Source organism: Melitaea cinxia, chromosome 6 (assembly GCF_905220565.1).
Source record: "Melitaea cinxia chromosome 6, ilMelCinx1.1, whole genome shotgun sequence".
NCBI classification, from domain to species: Eukaryota; Metazoa; Arthropoda; class Insecta; order Lepidoptera; family Nymphalidae; genus Melitaea; species Melitaea cinxia.
The window spans coordinates 4,404,648-4,432,497 of record NC_059399.1 but is presented as its reverse complement, the minus strand read 5'-3'; the positions used below and the strand labels follow the sequence as shown (position 1 = coordinate 4,432,497).

Here is a 27,850-nt window from a genome sequence, read left to right as displayed (position 1 = left end):
TCTATTTTTATATATTATTTGTAATACTGTTAAAACCTTGTATTGGTGTGCGAAAGTCTAAATCTTAATATATATAAATCTCATGTCACAATGTTTGTCCTCAATGGACTCCTAAACTACTTAACCGATTTTAGTCAAATTTGCACACCGTGTGCAGTTTGATCCAACTTAAAAGATAGGCTATATTTTATTTTGATATATTATGTTATTATTATATTTCAGAAAAAAATAAGGTGATACGAAGTTCGCCAGGTCAGCTAGTAAATAAATAAAAATAAATGAATATAATAAGCTCCGTTCACCGTTGCTGAGAAAGACATTCAAATTTTAAGAATCATTTCAGTACATAGTCTGATTTCAATAAATACATACTTATAAGTAAGAAATACTATAACGTGCAGAGCCGATGTATTTAAGAGAGGCGATGAATAGAAAGAAAAGTGAACAGTTTAACACTTTTATTGAGCACTAAATTCAAAGCTAGGTGAGAGACGCTTTCTTTAGAGCCTCTAGACCTAGAGTCTAGCGTGCTCATTTATTACATTTCTATTTTTGCCGTTAGCTTTTAGTCATGTTCGCTGTTATTAAAATTCTGTATTTAATGAAGACTTGAGTAAATATAGAATAGACATATATCTATAAAGTTCATTTAAACAGTTATTTACATTTGGTCATTAAATTAAACATATCAAAGAATTTTGTTTGTTGAGTACGCTTTTTTATTACCTATTTAAAAATAATTACATTATAAATCCTCATAAATATGGAACACAATTCAATATTTTTCGTTCGTTGGTGTAAATATGTCATGTTCCATCCTTATTTATTAAATAATTACTGCCTACGAGCACGCTGAATTTAATTTTGTGGCAAATTTCAAAACTGTCAAATTTATTAATTTAGCTACCTTATTGCGTAATGTTTTAGAGCATCTTCTCTTAATAAACAAGCTATCAGATATACATCTGAATATTATCAAGTTAGATCAATCTTCTAGAAAGATCATTTTAAAACTATTGCCAGACATCTGATATCCAATAATCGTTTTTATTAGTAGAACATTTTTGATATTTTTTTTTATTGTTTGTTTTTTGTTTCAGACAGAGTAAGCAGATCTAGTATTTATTTGTATGGCACATAACATAATAATATGAAACATAGTTGTAACTTATTATGTATGTATATATGTAATATATAACGGTGTAAACGTCAAGCGCAGTCAATTCAAATTTTCGACAAATTTCGACTAGTCAAAATGCAATATTTATCTACGTATGTTTCATTATTTATTTTTATATGAAAGGTACATGTAAATATCTTTTTGTACGTAAAAGGAGTTATTTGAATTTAATTTATTTACGACTACATACTGTATATAAAATGTAGTTTAATTAATTAATTTTCGTACTTTATTTTTTATTTTAACAAAATATTCTCTATATTTGGAGGTTGTCGGTAAGAGATCACTATTAGTGATAAGGCCGCCTTTGTAAACTTTAATATTGTATTTGTTTTTACCTTTTTAAATTTTAATATTGTATTTCCTTATGTAATATCAAATGTACAGTAAACTATTGAATAATAATGATAATAATTTTTTAATTTGATCTCCCTGCCGGGGCGTATTCATCTACCCGCTTATTTTTATATATGTAAGTATAAGTAAATTTACTATATTATTTATATAAGTATTTATTATAATATATGTATCTATTATATATTAAGCGGGTGGAGTGAAAACCAGTCACATAATAATAATATGTATTTCAAACATAAATAGCCGCTATCAAATACAACCTATTTGTAATAATTTAAGACATGTGTAATTATCTGATAAAGGAATAAATAAACAAACATTAAATTAATAGTGACACACTTTCACATTTTTAGTATCTAATATAAATAAATAAGGTAGAGGATATTTTTATATATAATAAATAAACGGTTCATACTCAACGGCCCCAGTAGAATTTTCTCCTGTGTCGGGAGTCCGGAAACATACACAATGCACAAGCACAAACGCCCAGACCATGACAAACATCTATATGGTCAATACAAATATCTGTCGTGAGCGGGGTTCGAACCCGCGACCGGCAGCGCGTTGTCAAAAATATAATTAGTTGTAAAGTATATTTTCTATATAAAAAAGCTATGTAAAATAGGTACTTGTACATTGTATATTACGAGCTTACGAGTATAAAACCAGTAAACAAGTGTTTATTTTTTACGAAGCATTAAAGAAATTAGTTATTTTGCATTAACTACTCCCACGGGATAGCTATTGTATGGTTTCGAGTAGGTATATAATTTTATTTAATTAATATAATCAAATGTTAGTATAAGATTACGTGCAAGATGTTTAATTTACTTTTATGTTCGTAATGCAGAAGCAATTTCGAGAATATTATACATCAGGTATAAAAATTTAAACTGTTAATGATACGTTATTGTACAGTTACATATTCATTCTATACACTTTTGAAACAGTTATCGGTTGACGATAAGTAAACGCAGTTTAAAGTAGGTATGTTAGTTTTTAAACAATGAAAGTCAATGGTGTCAATGACCCAGGCGTCAGCCGTTTTATTTTTTTAATTGCAATTATTGAACTATTACGTTTTCACAATTGTGTTTTTGTGAGAAAATGTTAATGTCACGTTATCTTTCTTAGTTTTTAATATGGGATAAAACGTGTGACTTTGTAAAATAAAATTTTCTCATTGAATAATGTAAGTAGTGAATTTACCTGATTCGCAATTGCTTCGTTATCATTTACAATTTTCTGATACAAAAATGGAAAATGCAGTATAATTATAAATTTAATTAATAAAACGTATTAAAGAAACATTTATTCCATTATGTTCATTTAAAATTAAAACGTCTCTAAAAATCATTACAATATCGCTTCAGTATTATTAAAAATCTTAATAAGATTAAATAATAGTAGTATTATTAACAATCTATACTTATTATTTATTATTAAATATTTTCAAAGATTCCTAAGTGTACATAATTCAATATCTCAAATATTTATCAGTCTTTAAAATATTATCAGTCTTTCTTTTTTATTCAATTTTATCAATTTAGTCCCATTCGATATTTTTTGTTATTGTTGAAACCAAACCTTGATATCTAATATGCTAAAGTTAGAATAATAAAGAATGGGAATGATTGTTATCTTGCATTGGTTTTTACAAAAATAATCCTTAAAATAATTCTTCTTAACAAAATAATTGGCGTTTGATTCGAATTTTATAAATAGCTGTATTCTAAAAATATTATGATAAAATTTATTTGACAATTATTATTATTAAAAATTAACGTTAGGTTTAATAGTCATTATTTAATTGGTGCATTAATTCGTCAATTATAAGGGGCCATCCGGTTATCCAGACCGATGGCCGTTGGAGTAGACGGGTCCTAGAGTGGAGACCGCGTCTTGGCAAACGCAGTGTGGGACGTCCTCCGGCCCGTTGGACCGACGATCTACGTAAGATTGCCGGTGTCGGCTGGATGAGGATTGCGGAAGACCGGGATGTCTGGCGCGAACTCGGGGAGGCCTATGTCCAGCAGTGGACTGCGATAGGCTGAAGTGATGATGTGAGTGATGATCCGGTTATCAATAATTAATGGATGGCTCCTAACCAGTTGTCATGGGTACATTTCTTTTAGTAAGACATTAAAAATTATTCGGTTATAATATATTTATTTAGAGCTAAAAGTTTAATCGATAATATAGAACACAAAACTAATTTTTCTATGAATCAATTATAATTATTGGTGCAACAAGCTGTTAAGAAAACACGAATTGTAATTATTAAATTACAGTATGTAAACCGATATTAATTTCTAAAGAGGCGAGTAACAAGTGAAACGGCTTTAACAAGGTACTTAAGATAAATGCAGAAAGAGAGCTATTTAAAGATTGTATCTCGTTAAAGATGAGTGATATAACACGTAACGGTTAACTCTACTACGAATAAATAAACCGTGTGTTATCTAAACGATAAAATATAGACATGTTGAAATAAAACTTCTTCATAATTGTTTAAAATGATTAATTGACAATTTTTATTTATTGTTGATTTAAAGAAGGGTCTCAATTTGACTCTATTTTTTTGTGTCTTACCTCATAACTTTTTCTGTGTACTGATTTTAATGATTATTTTTTTAATCGACAGCTTGTGCTCTTTTTGTGGTGGGACCACACAATTTTTTTTATTTTTTTTTTTAAATTATCAAATTTCAATACATAATAAATAAGAAGTTTTTGATTTATCACTAATAAGCTTATTCAATTGATTATTTTGTTGGCTACCTGTGCTAACATTGTTACCTTTTACTTGTCGGTGTAAATAGAACTTTTTTTTCGTTTGTGAGCAAACACAGTTATTGTTGAAAATGATACTCATCGAAAAAGTTTATTTATGTTTGTATTGTATGGTGTGATTTATTTCATTTGCCTTGTACAAAAACAAAGTATGCTCAAAGTTATTCCATTTATCGTGTAACAGTTATAATAAGTAATTTACCGGTACTTATTGATTACTTCGTGAACTTTTTCAGAAGAGTTGGTACAATGTATTGTAATATAATATTATGTTATGATACTATTAATGATAATGTAGACTTTTACTCCTTTCATTTATTTTAAATGCATGAATTTTAAAGTTTCTAAATTTTTATTTTGTTTAAAACATTGTCATATGTTAAAATTAGCAAACATGATTAATAAATATTTAACTTGAATAATTTAGTTTTACTATGTAACTAAATTGTATGTTTCCCAAATAAATAAAAGAATAAATTATTTAGATATTTCGTATGTAGGCGATATAAATTTGAACCTTACATAGCATTTTAAATGATGCTTGGTGGTATTTTTAGGTTTCTATGTCTAAGCGCCCACGACATTTTATTCGTGAAACTTTGTTATCCGTCTCTAATAGGGCTCTATTATGGAGCCGCAATTGCTAGAAACCTTAAGTATTCACAAAATATGTATTTCGATATTACTTTATTCAATAATGGTGATAACTTTGAGAGTACTCTCGCCCTCTCCGTATTGTGAGGGCTAACAAATACACTTTTTATTTTCTTGATAATCAATAATGAAGTCGTTATAACAACATGATATGAGTTTTAATAATTTTATCAAATATCTTATGTTTTACTACTTTCAAGACTCATTTTCAATCTATTTTGATCTGCTCTATAATTTTTTAGTAATAAACAATCAGTGACCAAATTTCTTAATCTCGTTTTCATATATTAGTTTCACTGAGGCTTATTGTTGATTTGAAGAATTTTATAAGTACATAGCATCAAAATATATCTTTAAAGAATATTGCTTAATGTACATTTTATGTGTAAATTGCTTTTGAATGTAGTACTTGCGACTCATAAACAAATGAGGTATTTTCTATTTCTGAGTATATCTGTTTTAAAATGATAATCTCATGTGCGAAGACATCTGAAGCTTCTCGAAAATCTAATGATGCGTGAATCATTTGGAAACGCTCGATGAAACAACACTTGATCTATTTAGCCGTTCACTGTTACGTCTGAACGGGGCTTTCAGTGTATTTACAAATATCGAACTAAACCTTCACGCACAATTTACTGTGAACTTTTCCAGTGATATAACTTCAAAGATTGGGAAAATTGTTGAAATAAATACCATATTATTTTGGTAAATTTTAAAAGAACTTTATACTTAGTTTTTATATACTACTAGCTGACCCCGCAAACGTTATTTTGCCATAACACAAAATTTCAACTATTTTTCTCAATTTGATCGCAGCACCAACTGTCGGGACAAACCGAAAATAAAATAGAATAATATTTAATATTTGATGCTGCGATGGTAGCGCAGTCTACCGGATCCAATGTAAAACATTCCAAAATTAACAACTACTTATAAATGAAAATTAGTTAAATAAAAATTTTCCAGTGGACCAAATTGTGAATCTAAACCATCCTCGAATCCCCTTGAACTCACACAAAAAATTTCATCAAAATCCGTCCAGCCGTCTAGGAGTCTGCTCTATACATCTATTGTAAATTATGGTCTATATTTAAATCGATCTATCCTAGTATTAAATATAATCTGCTATATAATTATGTAACTCATGATCTTTTCCTCAATTTTGTAATCAAATTACACTCACTAACAGTCGAGCTACAACTTCTAAGGTCAGTTATACTTGTTACATATGTGTCACATTATTAAATTTTGGTATTTGTGCAACAGTGAGACAAGTCGATTATGTAAATATTAAAATGTTGTAACTTAGACATTACACGTAAAGTTACATTTATAACGACTTATAATAACATTATGCTGTTAGGAGTGATACGTTATGGTCATAATAACACGTTATAGTGACTTATCTTATGCAATTTCAAATCGAGTTATTAGGGTAATGGCTATGCAAAATATACAAAGTATACAAACTTTGGAGATTGTCATTAATTTATCTATTTTTTAAATGTTTAAATAACTGTTTTAATAAATTAGTATTGTTACAAGTGATGTAAGCCAATGCATTTTATAATATCGTCAATGACATAATAATAACAGTGTAAAGAAATACCCAGTTCCGTTTAATTACCTCAGTTTGACACCGAAACTATTATACTTTTTAGGTCAAATGAAATATTGATAGCTTATGCTGAGATTAAACTTTTTACGCTAAACTTGATCCGTGACTTGATTTATATTATAAAACTAAGATATGATTTTATTTGAAGTCAGTCAGTATTTAATAGTCAAATTGCGACATTTTTTATGCTTATTAGAGAGCTGAATTATTACGAAAGGTCGACAACCTTACGGTGCCAGTAATGTAATGAGATCTGTTATATTTAAAATTTTACCGAACTAAAAAATAACACGACTTATATCGAAATTCGTCTTATAGCATAGAAAAAAAAGACTACAATAAGATTACGGATGACGTAATTAATATTGATTATTACTTTTTCGTAATAAAAAAATACACGAGGACACGCACCTTATTTAACTTGAAATAAAAAATTACGCGAACATAAGCAAAATTAATTATTATTGTTGACTAAATAAGGTTTATACTAGCTATTTTATTTATTAGTCTTTCGACTCCACAGCGTAGTTCCTGTCGCATTGTTTTCAACTGACCCGGTGATTATATATACGATAACGTTATGTTGTCAAATGCATGTTAAATTTTGGCCATGGGACGCATTTGTTTCAAAAATAATTCACACGTATGTTGAAAGGTTTGTAATTAACTAATTAAAATTTAACAAGATATATTTTTGCTTATTTTTTTCCTAAATATGGTACAAACAAAAAGGGAATTATGATTTTAGCATTACGTTATCTCCAATCAACATTGTCGTGGTAACTTACATGTTACATAAATTGACGGCTGATAGTATTAAGTAGGTATATAAATTTAGTTATACATAAAAAAATTAGGTATATTTTCATTGTTGAAAAGTGATAGATAGTCACTTTAAAAGGTTTTCCCCTTTATACTTTGGAAATATTCTGAAAATATTTGTCTTTTCTTAGAATACGTTTTTGATATTCTTTCATTATATCAACATAGTTATAAATTAAGTTTAACTAAAACTCACATAGTGATAGGTATATTATATTACGTTGTTATGGTTTTCAATACTCGTACAAAACAAATTCCCGTAAAGCAATGACATTAAAAACATAACTTTGATAGCAATGCAAATAGTGTAAACTCAGTTTTGTTCACTCTTCGCAAGTGTCGTAATAAATTGATAAGTTTATAACACAATTGTTCTTTAAACCTAAACCTAACCTATGTGTTGCTTATAGATTAACTTGTTTAACTTTTAATAAATTGATAAAACAAAACACGCCTATGTTTAAAAAAAATCTGCTTCGTGCTCCAGTAAATCATAAAAATATAAGTTTTTCCCGAAATTTCACCAGCTTTGTTATGGACTTAAAATACTTTAAGGTTTTGTTAAATTTGTACGAATATGTTTACTAATACTTTTTTTTTCCACCAAACAAGTCAAACACGAATTAAATACTTCATTTAATTGTTAGAACTTTCAAATATCATCTATAATATAAAAATGAGTCGCTGAATGTGTTGCTAAGCGCAAAACTCGAGAACGGTTGGACCGATTTCGCTAATTCTTTTTTTAAAATATTCCTTGAAGTACGAGGATGGTTCTTACGGAGAGAAAAATTCTAAAAAAAAAAAAAAAATTAAAATTTCCTGAAGAAGTCTAAAAACAACACTTTTCTATACTCCCATACAAAAGATTTGTGATAATACTTAAAAGTCAATTTGAACTTTAATACCATACGATAAAGTTTGTGTTAGGCGATACGAAGTTCGCCGGGTCAGCTAGTTTATCATAAAAACCCACGAAGAAGATGATAGTTCGGACTTCGGTGTCAAGCGGATAAAGTCATATAAGGAAAATTGTTATAAAAATGCATCAATATAAACACCAAAGGTAGAAAGAAACTTTTTAAATTCTTCATAACGATTAACTTGGCAAGAAAATCGTAATCAAGGTGTAATTAGTATTCTAGGTAAGACGAAAAAGTGCGTAACACACGGCAGTAAAAGTTAAAATGGCCGTACGCTTTGAAACTGAAGAATGATTTAGCTATTGACGATTTTATTGGTTCCAACATGTCATTGCTACAAAGTAGGTTTTAGTGTGACGAGAATTCCGATAAGGTTTATATGTGGTTCGCTTTATACTGTCTTCTAGTTTTAATGAAATAACTTTTTTAGTACTTTATATCTCTCAACATTGATACAATTAGAGGTATATTTAAACTCTTTTTAATAATTAGTTATTACTAGTATGTACTATATGGTAGGTACTAGTGTAATGCAAATATTAAATAATTTATTCTAAAACAAAAAAAGGATGAATTTTAATTAATCAATAACCTTACATAAAAAAATATGTAAGGTGATTAAAACTCTGTGGATATGTTTGTAACAGTACGTGAACTTGCATGAAATGATGTTAATATTTATTTTTGAAGAAGTGAGAACATTTAAATACTTTATTTGAAGTCTCTTCTAAAATAAATTAATAGTACTCACGAAATTCAAATACTCCGTAGTAATTAAGTTAGCAGATTCGTGATAATTTTGAGGTTTAATTTTGAAAGCAATTGACATCGTAATTGGTATTTGACAAAGACAAGGTTAAACTTTGCTTTGACGACGCGTTAGCGCAGCGGTTACAGAACTGGCTGTTGCGCTGGCGGTCGCAGGTTCGATTCCCGCTCACGAAAGACATCTTATTGGTCATATAGATGTTTGTCGTGGTAGAAATTCTACTGGGGGCCGTTAAGTGTGAAGCGTTTATTTATTATTTATAATTATCCTTATATCAAGTATAGATAAATACCGATAGAGCAATTAAACACTTTACTGTAAGTAGTAAATAAATACTCGATATCGTGGGAGAATTCAGTTTCTCTTCGTATCGAGGAAATGGGTTTGATACTCACGTAGATTGAAAAAAAAAACTAAACAGCACTGATGACTGCGAAGCCGTTAATCATGCGTGTTTATACGTCAATCTATTATACTCCAACAATAAAGAAATATCTATATATTGTGCGAAACAAAGGTGAGAAAATGATGTCAAGCGTAAAACGAAAAATGAAAGTTTAACCCGAAGCAGAAACAGGTACGATAATAGTGATAATACTTTATTATCAGTGTAGATAACTTATCTTATTCGAGACTCAATATGTATCACTTCGCCATAAGCAAATATTTGAACATAAGACTAAGCATACATGTTTTCGATAAAAATCTGCCGTTTCTATATTTTCCGTCAACATACTTTTTTGTTAAGGTAAAAACAGAGTTGCGAAATTCACGCGTTGACATATAAATTAAATTTCATGTCCAACTTAATCCCTGACCTGCAAAATATTAAATTCAAGGCGTACCTGCCTAGAAGGTCTGTATGTACACAAAAAGTTGTTTATCTTATATGTAATTATTTAATTTTGATTGTCAATACAATCTTTATTCAAGTAACGGAAAAAAATTGAATTTTAATTGAATGTAAGGCGATTAAAATTTGTTAATACATATTTATTATTATACGAGTAAAACTGCATCAAGGATAGCATCTTTATCATGTTATGTTCATGCTTGTTTGTATAATGCTAAAACATGCTTTGTTCTAAATACTAAACAAATCTACCTGATTTAATAAAAAAATCTTTAGAGTAAGATCATTGAGATGTTGCTTTCAAAAGGTGATAATCGAAATATATGGAACACGTTTGATAAAAATGGTTAAGTTAAAGTGAGTAAGAATCATTCGAATTTATCTATATAAATAAATAAAATTGGAGTGTCTGTTTGTAATATTAAAATAACCGGTTTTTATTAAATACATATGAATGTATACACGCTACATACACCAAACTAACATTTTTAACCATTTTTGTCCGTCCGTTTGTCTGTTTGTTCCGACTAATTTCTGAAACGGCTGGACCGATTTTGAAGGGACTTTCACTGGCAGATAGCTGATATAGTAACTTAGGCTAGTTTTAGTTTAGAAATTTATTTATTTTATAACTGCGAACTGAACAATAACTTTTTGTTTAATTCCACGTGGACAAAGTCGCGGGTACAGTATATATCTCTACGTTTAAAAGTAATTTGGCATGATAAAAACAATACATAAAAACATTTTAAGTTTAATTCTAAAATGATAAATAGGAGAAATTCAAAATAATTAAAACTAAGAGAAATTTTAAAAAATTAAAATGATTTTAAATATAATTTTATTATTTAAAAAATCCACCGCGGATGAACTATTAAACATCAATTAAGTAGAAAAAGCAAAAAAAAAACCTGAAAGCAGACGAGGTCTTATAGATATCTCATATGTTAGTAAATTTTGGTAATAATAATAATTTATTTAACGTCAATTTCGTAATTATCAATTTTATAAACAACAAGTTTCAAGTGATTATAAATATTAGTATAAAGTCATTTAATAAAGTCTGTTTCAAATAAGTTCATATCTAATAATACATATTGTTAATAAAATTTTCGAAATACCTATCAAATGAATACGATGAAGAACGATATAATCCCCCGGTTGCCGAAACAAAAGCGTCCACAAAGCCTTGTTATCTATTGTTTCGTTATTGCATAAGGAATAATTTTACAATATTCCCTTTGATCTCATTTTGTTCTCCATGCGAGGAAAATAAATTCTCTATCAGATCATTTTACGTTTCATTAGGTTAGAAGATAGAAAGAGGTCTTCGTAGAGAATATTATAGGGAGAAATCTCTTGTAGGAAAACCGAGCAAATTGAATTGTATTACATTTAAACGATGTGTACTAAATGATATTTTATTAATAAGACCTTAATAAAAAATTATGAACAAAAAATAAAAACTTGTATTTGCATGTTTTCTTCTCGCAAAATATTAAATAATGTACATTAGAACTTAGCATACAATAGTTAATTATTAATGTTTACAACTATACTGTTCACAATCAAAGTCAAGTTCGAGGCCGTTTTTACATAATCCAATTACTTATATTTACCTTCAGAAACGTTTCCATATTCACTTTCAAGCACAGTCAGTCACACTTTTGGTTGTCAATTAAAAATAACTGTTTTCACTTTTTGTCACGCGCGTCAAGTTACGAGTACATGTGGTGGTTTTGTGCGCGGGAGGCTGTTGCGCGGCGGCTCCGCGTCTGATGGGTAGCGCGAGCGCATAGTCGCATACATCACGTGCCCAGTGGCGCTGCCGTGCCGGTCCCATGCGGCCGACTACAGAACTAACGGCACTTTTCACGCTCCACAGACTATGCGCGATCAATGATTGCTTTCATAAGATTTATTTATCGTTTTATAGTGGTAAATATGTCTCTTAAAAATTGCACTTTTGCACTTGATATAAAAATTTGTAGGTAATCATAATCTAAGTAAATAAACATTAATCGCTTAATGTCTTGCTAAGCACCTAAATTTGCACTTGATATAGAAATTTGTAGGTAATTATAATCTAAGTAAATAAAAATTAATCGCTAAATGTCTTGCTAAGCACTAAACTTGGGAACGGCTTGAACAGTTTGGCTGATACTTTTTTTTCAAATTGTTTTAATTCTTTTAAAGGTTATAGAATGAACGCACAAACTGTAAATTTCTAAAAACGTATCGGCCATTTTATTTTAATGGTTTTGATTGTTCGCAAGACAGGATGTCTATCGAGTCAGCTAGTTTATAATACATTTTTATTCTTTTGTATGTGAAGCACTGGCAGAAATGAAGTGTAGGAACAAACGACACTCATTTCCAGTGAGGCTGAAGTGCTTAAACTTCGCAAACAGGCTGCGTCGCTCTTAATCCAATTTGTATGAAAGTATAAATAATTAATGGAACAGACTCAATCAAAACCGAGTCTCCGAGGGAACAAAGTAATGAAAGGAATATTTTAATGTATGTATTTGTCATTTTAATTTTATGTTAGTATTTAAGTGAATACGCTTATAATAACAAAATGTTTCCAGCTATAAATGTAAATTAAAACTTCTTCAAAATACTAGTTAGTTGAGCTGAGATTGCAAAAGTCGAAATCTGAATCATCTTCTCAATTCCGGGTCACTATTGCTAAGTTTTCAATTACTTATGCGTTTAGTACTTTAAAAAAAATCCAAAACAAAAAACAACCAGTAACTCGGGAAAAATACAGTGACATGTTGTATTATATCCTCTAATCCTCAATGTATCTGCGTGGCGAATAAGGTTTTAATACTTCACATAACAAGGGGCCACACTTCGCACTATAATATTTAAATGCCAATAAAATACGGGTTAACTATATGTAACAGGTTGTTATGTAAGTAGATAGTGTAAAATATGTCATTTAATTATTTTATCTTATAAATGGCAACTAAGCAATAGAATTAGCAATTACTTTACAGTACGGTTCTGAAACGATCTGGTAGTTTAAATACAAAGTAACAAAAGTAATTCAACGTAATGTTAGTCTTCAACTAAACTCCAAAATGTGGGGGAAAGAGAACGAAATTAACCTATTGAGCTTAATAAGAAACTATTTATAAAAATGACTTTATTTTAAATGGTTTCTGTAGTTAAAATTTATAGTAAATTTACGGCCCTCTTACCTATATTTTATTTAGCACAAGTTCACCACTATAATTAATTAAAAACGCTTGAACTGTATTACAAATATAAAGTATTTTTTTTTTGTTTATTTGTCATTTCTTAGACAATTAGATAACTAACATATCACCAGATCGTATTTGAAATCACGAACGTCACGAAGCTCACGATCACGTTTGACGTTTATAAATATTTTTGTAACCACATTACGAGTACTCGTACTAAGTAATTTTAAAATACATTTTCCTTAGAATCACATGACAAGCTACATAATACTTGTCAAATTACGACATTTATGATTTAAAGAGAATATGCTACATTTGTTATGAATATTAAGTAAAATATAAACGTAATGATACCAACTAATTTTCAAGGTTTTGTAATGTTTTCGACGGTGTTTTTAAACATGCAATGCTTGCGTTAAGGCGTTAACCTCTTAAATGCGGGTTGAAAACAGAAAGTCAGAAAGTGCCTCGTGTAATAAAATATTATGGACGGATTAAGCATGTAACGCGGACCTAAAATAACCTTGTTGCTAACGACCTAAATAATATTATTTTAACGACCCATTTTTTCCATATATAAAAATAAGGGCTCATTCATTTTTTCCATTACATATTTCTTGAAGGTGCTTTTGGTAACATATATATATATATATATTTAATATTTTGCTGGTTACCTAATACCAGCCACAACGTAATAAATCCACAATACTAATGAGTAGATAACTGACAGCTTAAATCGGATAATTTTGCAAAGGTAGAGAGAGTGACATTGTCTTACGTACCTTAGTAACTGTACAACGTTTGGTGCGTTGTAGAAGTTTATAAAACAAATAACAAAAACTCTCTTAACACTCGAGAGTCAAGTGAATTATTGTCTTAAGAGATTTACTTGTTGTTTTCATCAAAGTATCTGCATTTAACTACAATTTTCCTATTCTTGACAACCCTAGAACAAGTTTTACTACTGAAATACGAAATAATGTTTCATTTATCTTTTCAAAGTGGGAAAAGTTTAAATTAAAGTAAGTTTTAAAATGCGCATTTATTTTTAGTGACTTGATACATTTCGCTAAGGACAAATTTGCACAACACAATTTTAAAACTCTTTATTATATAATAATGAAGTAAGGATTCTCTTAAGAATCATTATAAAGTACCGTTAGACAAATATACCTGTATAATAAAAATAATTTACCGTAAAATATGCGAGGAATAACGTTTCAACTTTAACTTTTAATAAAAATAAATTAAAACTCTATTTCTTTATTTGGTATGTTATAAATTTTAAAATGCTATTATATTTAATAATGTTTTTTTTTATATCTTTTATTATTTAAAAGTATTATTATATATTCATTAATTAATTGTTTCGAAGCTAAGTTTGGTTTGTTTACGTTATTCTATGTTAAATATCTAATTATTATCTACAAGAGGATTCTAGATTGTAAGGAGAAGTTTTATGTCCCTCTTCTTTAACATATGAGTGTCAGTAACATGTGAGACTATGAGTGTCTCTGTAGAATTGTAAATGTTTCATAACATCTATACTATAGATTTATATGAAAATCTTGTTTCACGGTCTTGCACAACTCCGAAATGAATGGATCCATTTGAATGAATTAGTTTGTGGTTAGGATTCCCCTACATAAATTTTTTTTTAAACATCTTGCATTTGAAAGTTCACAGGGGAATAACGTCTACGGTGTCAGACAGTAATATTATAAAAGATATGGACTGTTAAATACTTTAGTTTTTTTTTTTTAATTACAAAACGAACTTAGTATAGTCATGAATTAAATGTACGGGTATAACTATGTACCCAGGAAAGGGGAGATTAAAGTATCTTCGCTACATCCAAGGTTAATCTTCGGCCTTAGGAGGCCTAGTTTTACGTGCTGGCGACAGAGCAGATTACCTAGTTGTGAGATTATGAAAATATTTAACGAAGATTACTGGTTAGGTTATATCTTTATGAGCGCCTTTAAATTATAAAATAAACAAGCTTCTATATTACATAAGTGTATCCACATATTTCTGTAGGTATATTAACTTCCGGATTATAAAAAATGTTGTCTAAACTGTCAGTAAGTCTGTATAATTGAACTTTTACCAGATACTCTCTTTTGGCAAAGAATACAAATTCAATCGACTTGTATGTGTTTCTTAACTGTAATGTATTCATTGAAAGCTTAACTTTTGTTAAGGATTTTTCAAAATCGACATGAAGAAGTTTGAAGAATAGGTATAACTTGTAGTAGTTGCTACCTGTATACGCTGCAGAAATATCATTAACGTTTTGATTGTAATGGTTAAACCTTAGGCTTCAAGCATTCTTTAATGTTCGTTGTTTAATAGACAAATCTAAGTAATCTCGGAAAATTTCAGATAGTATACGATTGTTTACTAAGTGATTGTCAGCTCGGCCAGCGAAGGACATCGCTGAGGCGAGAAGACAAACAATGAGTAGTGAAATAATTAATTTCGTGTAACCCTTCGATAATAAGGTCAACAAATATTACCTTGACAAATAGTACTTTGAATAGTATTTGACAACTTTTGCTTTAATGACGACAAATTGTAAAACCAATAACTTCTTGTATTATTAAACTATTCCAGTTATAATCGGTAAACAGCGGTAGATTAATAATTATTTCAATAGTACACAATTCACAGTAAGTTTACTGAAATTCATTGCGTACACAAATATCATTATATCAAAATTTTAATAATTATTCGAACGTACCTTACGTATTTGTGCTGTGCTGAATCAGTGAAAACATACTGATTATAATTTATTGATGGCAATTCTAAACTATACAACATATAATATGACATTACATAAATATATTATAATAATATCAAAAGATATAATTATACAAAATTCGTTTTATCGGCATGTAATTTTACATATTTATATAAAATACGCACAAATTGGCATAGCGCATTGCGGAAATTGTTAAACTGCTCATCTTTGTTAGCACAAGTCGGTTATGCGCGAATATCGTTAGTCAGCTGTGCATGGTTTCATTCGTTAAATTAAAGTCATTTTCAAAAAAGAATCATAAAATAACACGTATTAATATTATGAAAATCAAGTCTTAAATCAAACAGGCTGTAATTGTCATGGTTAAAAAAAAATTAAACAAAAGAGCTGAAAATTGCTTTTGCTTTTTGCTTCTATTTGGTAGAATAAAGTTATAAAAGTCAATGCTCGTTTTTTTATTATTATTTTAATGTGCGCGGTTTTATTGTAAACCGGACATATCGTAAAATAAGAAAGTATTGCTTAACGTTTAATCTTTTGTTAGCAGTTATTAAATATTTTTGTTGGAATAAAAATTAAAAAAGAAAGTAGTATTAAAACAAATAATGTAGTTTCCGAAAATGTAAAATTTTCAAATGAAATAGTTCATCAATTTTGTATATTTACTAAAACCAAACATAAGTATTTTACTATTACACAAGGAACACGTAAATTATAGTGATATGTATAAACTCAATTAGGGTAATGCTAAAATCGTCAATAACGATCTTTATTAAAAACACAATAATAAGATAGTAAAATGAGATAGTAAAAAATTTTGGCTTCCCTTTTATAAAATAATAGCTATTTAATTTTAATCGTATCAGACTTGAATTAGACTCCGCGATCCACGTACATGTCAGCGTCGCGTGATTCGTTCTAATAAGCTACGTGCTTGTGGTATTTTAACGTAAGATTTAATTAGCTAATTGTAGAATGAAGTAGAATGACGGAAATGTCACAATTTTTCTAATAAAACACTCTAAAATGGAACGGAAAACAGTGACTTACTCGTATGTATTTTTTGTAATTTTTACTTAAAAATGTATAAGTGCTTGTCAAAAACGTCGAAACCAACGCACTAAATAAATAAACAAAACGCAAGTTTCTTTAGTTTTACAATTCTAAAATGAAAATTTTAGAATGTATTACTTATAAGTAAGTAATTTAGTTATTCGCACAAATATATATTCTTTATATTAAATGGGAGCAAAATATTCATGTACTATCAGTAAATATTTTAAATCGAAACATTTTATCTGATTTAGGAGTTAATTTCAGATAGAAAGTAAATCCTATACATAACTGTTTCACGCTAATATGTTAACAACAACTAAGCTCTCATATGGATTTCACACAATCAATTAATTAAACTCAGTGACGTTCGAATCCAATAATAGCTAATTCCTGTAGTCGGCTTAAAAGCTAATTTATTAATAAGCAAAGCCATTGAAAAATTATAGCCATCATCGTGTCAAATAGTTTTAATTTTTTTTTTTTTGTAGCTACGATGCAATTGTAAATACATTTTTACACGTGACTAGCTAAACAAGCAATCTTTATTCTGATTTATATTACTAATCACCTAGCGGTATGAAATATACTTAACAACCTAATTTAATACCTACTATATATACAGAAACAAAAAAAAAAAAAAAAACGAAAATCGACTCAAGCCATTTCGGTGCAGTATAACAACAAACAATGACACGAGATATTTTTTTTGTACAAGAATAATTCCAAAACGAATAAATATTGTAAGATACTCACCTAATCATGATTTTGTACACGCAAACTTGGGTTGCGTGGTGTACAATTTATGGGTAATCCTTGGTAGCTTTTTGATTTCCCATGATAAAAAGAATTTCCTCGTATCGTATGAGGATTTTTCAAAAGGCAATAGTCCCAAACCTTGGTCCAAAGGTGGTATGGTTTTAAAAACTATGGACCGTTATGTCAGTAATATACATACTCAGAAAAGTAGGTACAAAACTATGCTCAAAATTAATTATTGGAATTTTTTATTTATATGAATTGCAAATTTGTGCAGTCCTAGTGGGTCTCCCCACCGTGCCTCGGAGAGCACGTTAAGCCGTCGGTCCCGATTGTTATCATGTACACCTGATAGCGATCTTGCAGTGTATATATACATTTATATATACATAATTTTAACTTATATCTAGCTAAGAACAAGCGTAAATAAAAGCGTATAATAAGCGGTTTTCAACTATATGCCACAGATGTATCATCAATTCAAGAGCAGGACTTAATTATAAAATGGAGTGCACATTAGCTGTTTCTTTATAGAGTTAGTTTGTTTGTTTATTAGTTGTTGTTTTAAAGTGCGTAATAAATATGTGAAGGGAAATGTGATACATACTGGAGAGGATTAACTTATCCCATTATACCTCTCGTTCTCCCTGGGGGTTAATTTATTTGGGCTAAATATATTAGAAAAAGTTTACAAGTTTTATTATGTATAACAAATGTTTTTAAATACACTGGACTAAATAGAATCCGTACGCACTTCGTATATAGAATATGTAAATGGTAAAGGATTTATGGCAAAGATAAAGAAATATACATATAGTTTTTATTCGATTCGTGCTTAAATACTAAAGAATACAACTGTGCTTTCATGATACCTTAATCAGCTATTATGTTACTTATCAAACAAAATAAAAAGATTTTAATTTACACCGAGAAGTAATAAAATTCAACACAATCAACGTAGTTAAATACTTTATATTAACTGATTTAAAGTAATAATGTAGATTTACATAACAGATAAGCACGCTTTTTTTTTCCAAAATCTCATCAAAAGTATAGAACAAGATAATTGGTAAGTAAAGTGCTTATGTGCCAAAGCAAAGCAAAGACATTTTATATTAATGAGATGGGTTTGAACTATATCTTACGTTCCGTGAGGGGACGTGAAAGCCTGTATTTCATAGTTTCTTAGAAATGTATGTTTCCTAATTAGTTTAATTCTAAGATTATCTAAAGATAAAGTCGCGGCTAAAAGGTGTTTAGAAACCCATTCGTAATCAACTCGACTTTAATTTAAATTTTAAAACAATTGATATTTTTCATTATATAAAATCGTCAAAATGTTAACCGTAAAATGTCATTCTTAAATTGAAATATTAATCAAGAGATTGTAGTGTATCTTTTGTATACTTTACTTTGGTGTTTAACATTGCTAAACTTTTTTAAAATTTATTGCTTTTAAAAATATAAGTATTTTTAAAACCTACACAAAATAGTCGAAAATTATTCCAAATATTGAACTTTTACGTTCTCGCACCGAATAAATAGTCTTTTACATAACTACTTAAACGGCTTAATTTAGCGGAAACCACTTCAATAATAGAGCTTTCGGAACCGTCTGATGCGAGAATATCTGCTCGTGAAAAAGTTTAGTTAGTAATATATAAAAAAGTACGAATTTTCAGTTAAACTGGCTTTGACTTTTCTTAATGTACTATAAAATATGTTATTGTTTTTATGGTTTATCGATAATACATTATTTAATAAAAGTTAGAATGGAATGCATATAATGTACAAAGCGGTTGGTTGATAACTAACTGTTTGCTCGAAAATGAAAAAGAAAACCGACTTCAATTACATCGACAAGTAAGACGAAAAAACAGTCAAGTATATACGCATTATTCTAGATACCTCAAAAAGTACTCGTCACCAGTCTTTCGATTAAAAAGAGTATCATAAAAGTCGGTAAACCTATTAAAAAAGTTATAAGGTTATAGATAAAAAATGTAATCGGATTGAGGACCTCCTCCTTTTTTTTAATATTTGTTTTACAAATTATTAAAAAAACATTGTTGGTAAGAAATACATAAATCGTGCATTATTTTTCAAAGTTTACAGGCGTCAAGTAAGATGTACCTAATGAATAGACGAACACAGTTAAAACATGACGTTTGACGCTTGGCAGCATCAACAATGAAACCGAAGACAATATTATACTCAACGTGTCATACAGAGCAAATACATTGTTATAATTCATATTATAGATAATAAGCTTTATATTCGAATTTATGTTACTATGTGAATATTTTATATGTATCTAATAATGTATTTTTCTTGTTTCAGGTAAATAAAACACGTCTAAATAAATGCCGAAACACTTGCAAGGTGCTTTTACTCAGCTAAAATAACTTTATTGACTTAACAAGTTGCCGGTAAGCCTAGCTCTGATTGGACATCAAAGGGCTCTTTCGTTAATTAACTTGGATTTTGTTCTATACCCATCTCTTCTAATATTAGTTACTTATATAAGATGTTTTTATTACTTTGATGGAGTCGGAATTAGGTCCTGCGATATAAAAATTTTTAACGGTGTAACATTTTCTTTCGAATTTTCGAGAAGCATAAAATTTAATGTAAAAGTTCTAACAGATGTAAATAATAATTACAATAAACATGGTTAAAATAGTATGATTGACGACGTAAGTACGTACTAGTTCTGTATAATAAATTATAAATTAATAAAAAAAATAATTTTATTTATTTATTTATTTATAAATAATAAATTTTTCATACTTGGTAAATTATGCGTATCTTGAGTCGTGATATTATGTTGTTTAATCGTGTTAATTAATAATTGTAATAGACTCTTTTTTATAGAAGAATACAAGAAATAAGTTTTTGAAAGAAAAAGAAATAGAATGCGAAAATACAACAACACGTTTATAAAATTTATTATTTAAACAACTGGAAATGGAGTTATAAACGAATGATATGAACGTATGATATAGGAAGGTAACACTACATTTATCTTCGTAAATACCAGAAACACCTACTCAAAAATAAAATATATTTATATTATATTTAGTTCTACCTAGATAAAAATTAAAATAAAAATTAAAAACTTTCAGAACGATAGCATAGAAATGCATCATAAACGTGGCTGCATGAAATGTGCGAGATAAAACTGAACAGGTTTCAAACTATCATTATATGTACATTTTCTTTTGATGCGAGATCTGTAGTTTATATTACACATATATATGTATGTGAATAAAATCGTGAGGTATTTAATTAAACCAAATATACTACATACCGTTTCTAAGCTTTATACAAAACATCAGTACAATAAAGACATATACAGAACTTATTTACATAGTTTACACATATATGCAAGTTAAAACTTGAATAAGTAGTCTAAGATTTTTTTAAAAATGTTCTAAGTGGATGTAAAATAATTGAGTTTATTATTAAACAAAACAAACTTCAAATTACATCGATAAGTATAGTAAATAATGTGTACTAACATTAAGTCATGTGTAAGATATATTAAGGATAATTCAAAAACTACTGATCTTGCTGAAATTTTAAATGGGACTATCAGAAAAACACTAATTTAAAATAAAAAATTATCATTAAAACCAGTACAGCTAGTAAAAAGTTATGAGTTAAAGCACATATAAATACAGTCTGATTGAGTAACTCCTACTTTTTGAAAAGATCGTAAGGGGAGTTATGTGTCTAGGGAGTAGCTCTAACACACATATTCGTATATTCGCAAATCCGTATTGGGACTTTAACTGGCTATTCTCACGGAACAATACAATGTATCAAATTGTATCCTCTGTAAATTGCTTTTCAAATTTAGGCATCTTTATGTCAAGCCGTGGGCTGTTTATCATTTGACGATAAGTTAGTTTTGCGTGTTTGATTCTCTTGTTGCAAATTTGTGCTGTGTGCGTGTGCTGTGATTCTGTATTTCTAATTCAGGATTCTCATGCTGCTGGGGACCGTTAAGTTTTAAGCGTTTTCTTACTATATATATTATTGTATATATCGTTATGCCTAGTTTCTGAATTCTGAAAACGATTCGTTTTGTTGACGGATCGATACATTTCGAAAACCACGTGTTTGTTTGACAATTTAACGAACCATACAACAATACCAATGATTTTTTTGGAAACCATCGCTATGGTGTAGTACTGTGGCCGTGTAGGCGCCTAAATACCAGCGGTTACATGTATGGATTTTTGTATTTTTACATATATTTTTTTTCGATCATTGCTGTAGTCTCCTATGATCTTCGGAGAGCACGTTAACCAGATAGCGATCGAAAATCACAGTAGGGAATATAACCGCTAAGCCCGCAGTGGAGTCGCTTGGTGGATATAGTCCTGACCCTTTTACAAACACGGAAGAAAGAAGTCTATGCACATGTACATGCAGTGTGATGTTATAGCCTAAACAATTAAAACAAATGAGACATACTTATATACATCAAACGTTTAATTTCAATCAATCACTTAATCAGAACTGATAAATTGATAACGGGTTAATATCCGGAAACAAAAGAAGAATCAATTCTTATCTCCTCAGAGTCACGTCCATTGTTCTACCAGACACGTTCGTCAAAATCGGATATTGTCACAGAATGGACGGATTCAATCTAATCAGAGGTGATTGGTTATTTTTGCTCCGCTACACACACGGTACTGTATGATAGCTTTCGTATTATTTCGTTAGTAAGAAAACAATGGGAGTGATTTAAGTAGTCGAATAGATAAGGTAGGTAGAGAGGTAGGAGTAGTATACTAACTATAAACGTTTTGTGTGATATTAGTTTAGTGCCTTTGTTTTTCATTGTTTTATTATTTTTATGGTTTATTTTTTTAACAGAAAGTGATTTTCTTAACCATTTTTTTATGTTTTTAGTGTTAGTATACTTTTGAATAGTAAATATAATATAGTTCTTGTCGACATTAATTTTAATATCAGTTAGACAAGGTTTTAAAGAATACAAATAAAACTTATCACAACCCATCAACTGCTACAGATAGTAAGTAATAAATACACATTTGTATATCATGTGTATTGATATAAAAATAATTGGTATTTTGTAATACTTATCTTTTTTTTACATATTGAATATATTTCATATAACTCTACAGATAACAGAAAAGTAGAAAATGAAATATATAACCGACAAAGTGCATTACATCGTATCCTGTAGTCCCAATAAGGATGTATCGACTCATGAAACGTATTTTAAATTCGAACGGTTGAAACTGAATCTTTATAAATGGTTAAACTTAGAAAAAGTATTTCAAATCAAAAATCTTTGTTTGAGATAAATGTTTATATTAGGAAATTTATTCCAATTTTTAGCCAATTAAGCTATAGAACGATGTACCCGTTAGATCGAAATTTTTGATATGATGATTTTTATATACGGTTTAAGCGAACCGTGGCGTGACGTTGATTTTTGATATGATATTAAAAAATGTTAAGAATTCCTAATGTGTGGGTAACACAAAAATAAAATCGTACAAATTTATACTGAAATTGAAAACTAGGTCATAATGTTTTACTACGTATTGTTTTTTATTTGCGGTTGAGAATTGCGATAAATTCTTTTTCTATTCGAAAGAAGAGTATATCTATTCAGAGCGCTTCATAAACATATTTCTTCAAAGCATTTGTATTGGGATTCTTCATATATCAAGTTATTGATTAAAGAAGACTGTCAGGGATTTGTATTACTTATTTCAATCAGCCTTTTCGACTTTCGACTATTTATGAAGATAAACGATTCAAGGAAAAGTATATGGTTTTACTCTAATGTAGCCTTAGTAAGTGCTTTTGGCTACTGTTCCAAGAGCTTGTTATAAAATAGTTATATTTTCCAAAGTGACACGAAACCTTATCGTATTCGGAAGCGTTCTTTACCTAATTTTTTACTGGGCATTTTTTATTCTCTATATAGGTTTGTTATTTTTTATACTGCTAAGTTGATAAGCTGTTTACCCGATAGTAAGCGTTACCGTAGCCTCTGATCGCCTGCAACACTAGGATAATCAAATGTGCCTTACATTACTACTTGGGAGTGGTATTATTTGGCTGTGATCCTTGGTAAGATTAAAAGGGTTGTACTTCCACAACCAGCTACTCCAGATTTTACTAAGACATTTCTTGCTGTGTCATACTTAAATATTTTTGATTAAAACAAATACTTATAATATACAGTACAAAGTAGATATATATGTATAGAATATGTAGGTAATATTATATTTCTATACTGATATTATATAGCTGAGAGTTTGTTTGTTTGTTTGAATTAATGTCAGGAACTACTGGTACGAGTCGAAAAAGTTTTTTTTTTATATTGCATGATAGTCCATGTGCCGTGGAAGCTACGAGCTATAAAACATTTTAGTGTGTTCAAATTACCGCGGCTGAAATCGCGGAGTACAGCTAGTATAGTTAAAGATATTCCTATCCGTACATGAAAGTATATTTAATAATCGTTGCGTGATAGTCGTTCTCATATTCCACGTTATATAATGTCAGAACAATGACGGCGCCATCATATTGAAGGTTGAAAGACAGACATATTGTCCGTAATACGAGACTTGAAATTGTCTATTATTATTGATTTGAATCTCACGGTTTTCTTTTGTGACCGGAAAATCTCGATTAGTCGCAAATGAAAACAGCCTTGACGTTGTGAAAATATTACTTAACAATTTATTAATTAAATTAATAATTCTTTATTGTGAAATTAATAAATTGTAAAAAACGGATCATCCTTAGGATGTAGAAGAGCAGATGTTTGTAGAAGCGTTTGTTGTTAAAATTTATTATTACTTCTATTTATACTTTTACCAGATTTGAAATGAACACGACATTTTGAAGACGCGTTGGCGCAGCGGTCACAAGTACTGGCTGTTGCGGGTTCGATCCCCGCTCACGACAGACATTTGTATTGGCCATATAGATGTTGGTTGTGTGTGTTTCGGGACCCTCGACACAGGAGAAAATCGTCCTCGGGGCCGTTGCGTGTGAAGCGTTTATTTATTTATAACAATATGATTTAGTAGAATTTAATGATTTTTATGCCCAAAGTTCAATTACCGAAATTATATGATAAATATTACTCCACCCCATGTTGAGTATATTTTTGTAATATTTAATACTAGCTGCCCGGGCAGACTCCGTTCTGTCAATAGTTAATAGTAAAATAATTGTGTTTGCTCGCAAACGAAAAAAAAAACCGACTTCAATTACATCGACAAGTAATACAACGTAGATCGACGAAATAATAGTCAAGCAACTACGCGTTATCAAAGATTACTCAAAAAGTAGTTATCAGATCTCGATAAAATTTGTATGTAACCACATGATTAACATCAGCTTTCGATTAAATTAAAAATTATCAAAATCGGTACACCCAGTAAAAAGTTATTGCGGATTTTCGAGAGTTTTCCTCGATTAGTCTAGGATCCCATCATCAGATCCTGGTTTCCTTATCATGGTACCAAACTAAGGATATCCCCTTTCCAACAAAAAAAGAATTATTAAAATCGGTACATCCAGTAGAAAGTTATGTGGTATAATACAACGTAGGTCGACGAAAAAAGCGTCAAGTAAAAACGCATTATTAGATATAACTCGAAAAGTAGTTGTTAGATCTCAAATAAATTTAAATGGGACCAATTGGCACACAAAACCTTTCGATTAAAACAAAATTTGTCGAAATCGGTCTACCCGGTCAAAAGTTCTGATGTAACATACATAAAAAAAAAAAAAAAAAAAAAAAAAAATACAGTCGAATTGAGAACCTCCTCCTTTTTTGGAAGTCGGTTAATAAATGTAACGTCTTCCGAGTGATGACTTTAATATATAATTATTATTATTTTTTGTTGTTATAAAAACCTTAAGAAACACACAAAAAAATAAATTAGCCGACTTGGTCGAGTTATGCGCTTAGCAACATAAATTTAAATTTAGCATACATAAAAATCGAGTAAAATTGTTTTTTTTTTTTTTGTTTTTTTAATGAGACGTCAAAGAAGCACCCCTGAGGCAATTTTCTAACATACGCTTTTTCAATAACATAAAACTGTGATATAAAAGTATTAATAGAAATAACTTAGTATAATTTGTTATATACTTGTAAACCGTAGCGTGCATTCCATATAGGCAGAAAGGCACTGCCTACTTACTGCCTTAAGGTAATTACGAGTAAAACTCGAGTGAATTTACAATTGTCACTTTTTGCTATATATACATATATATCTAATATATAAAATTCTCGTGTCATGGTGTTAAACATTGAACTCCTCCGAAACGGCTCGACTGATTTTAATAAAATTTTGTGGGCATATCGGGTAGGTCTGAGAATCGGCCAACATCTATTTTTCATACCCCTAAGTTATAAGGGGGGGGGGGGGGGGGATTAAGCGGGTTAATAACATATATGGCAAAGAAACGTTTGCGGGGTCAGCTAGTATATATATATATATATATATATATATATATATATATATTTGAGTGAAATGAGATTTGTAATTGATACTTTAACTTAACGTGGCAAACAAGTGGTTACCGTAGCCTATGGATGCCTGCGATCCCGCCCGAGGAGCTCTTATTACCCCAATGACCACAGCAACACAACACTACTCCAGAGAAGTATCATTTGGCTGTTTTTATCTTATTTGGCGGTAAGGTTGGCCAAAATTAATTAAAAGGCTGCTCCTAATTAATTTTGTGCATAATATTTTGCTGTTGTGCTCTATCTGAATAACGTGATAGCAACGTAATATATAACCATAAACGTCAATCTGATAAAAATATGTATATTTAAAACAGATAAAACCGCGCATGAATTCTAGTTTCATTTGTGTACGAATAGTTCGTCGTTTGCCTCAACCGCCATTAGTAACCAGACCTTTCTTAATGCTCGCCTACGTTATTCTATCACTCGTTTTACTTAGCGATATAGGATATGTTATATTCTCTTCGAACTTTGACTCACTATCTCCTATCGTATTCTTGATTTATGTTATACTTTTTATATGAATAATAAATAAAGGATAAATTTCCTTTTCATGGAATTATGTTGGGTTTTGGCTTTTGTTTTTAATACTTTTGAGATTATTTGTAAAAAGGAGATGGATACGATATGCTGATGTTAAAGTAGGTATTAAAATATTAAAAAAAATCTAAAGGTTTTCATACAAGAGGTGTGGATTTTAAAATTTCAATACATAACACGGTTAGTTTAAAATATAATGTAATTTTAAATATACTATTTACAAACTACACCAATTTCTCCTTCCACTCAATGTTGAAATGAATGTAAAAGATAAATATTGATTTTAAACTAGACTATGTAGTTCGAATTTCAAATTCAATGTTACAATTATAATAATAAAATAATCAATGAATATTATAATTAGCAAATCGTTCACATGACACTTTTTACGCGCTTACTAAGTGAATAAGTATATCCCGTATGTTTTAGTGTTAAAGAAATTAATGGGCACACCACCTGTTAATTTTCATACAAAGGTCATCACACCGTCTAACCGAATGGCGTCCTATTCTTGGCTTGCCAAATCCTATTGATTTTTCGAAAACACATTTACTTCAACTGTTGTAGACCTCTGATTTATTAGTTTGTTGACCAGTCAGCTTGTAGTAAATTTTATAATAATAGCTCATCTGTTATAGTTGTTTATCAATTTAATATCTACATATGTATTTTAAAATTGTATCATGAAATGATATTAATGTTATTAAATTAATTTTTTATCATTATATATTTCATTGGTTTTTTATCATTATTATATTATTTTATTTTATAATTATTTTTTAAATTTTATATTAACGTATCTATATATTAATACGTGAAGCAAAAACTTTGTACCCCTTTTTACGAAAATTGCGGAACGGAGAAGTTGAAATTTCGCACACTTATAGTTTATATAGAGAAAGAGTGCAGAATGCTAATATATTCTTGAAATTATTGCATAAAATACATTAAATCAATAAAAAAGACATTACACACACTACTATGTATATATTTGACACACAC

At 29.4% G+C, this 27,850-nt stretch overlaps 1 protein-coding gene across 2 annotated transcripts in view; it reads right to left on the bottom strand.

Moving 5' to 3' along the window:
• LOC123654212 (protein javelin) overlaps window positions 1–27,850 on the bottom strand; it is a 122,306-nt gene that overhangs the window by 20,675 nt on the left and 73,781 nt on the right. The window contains exon 1 of one of the 2 annotated variants that reach the window (XR_006743210.1): window positions 11,592–11,793. The exons of the other annotated variant lie outside the window; for it this stretch is intronic. The gene's annotated coding sequence lies outside the window, so the exon portion shown is untranslated. Of the gene's footprint in view, window positions 1–11,591; window positions 11,794–27,850 lie in introns of those variants that run through there. 2 annotated transcript variants of the gene reach the window in all.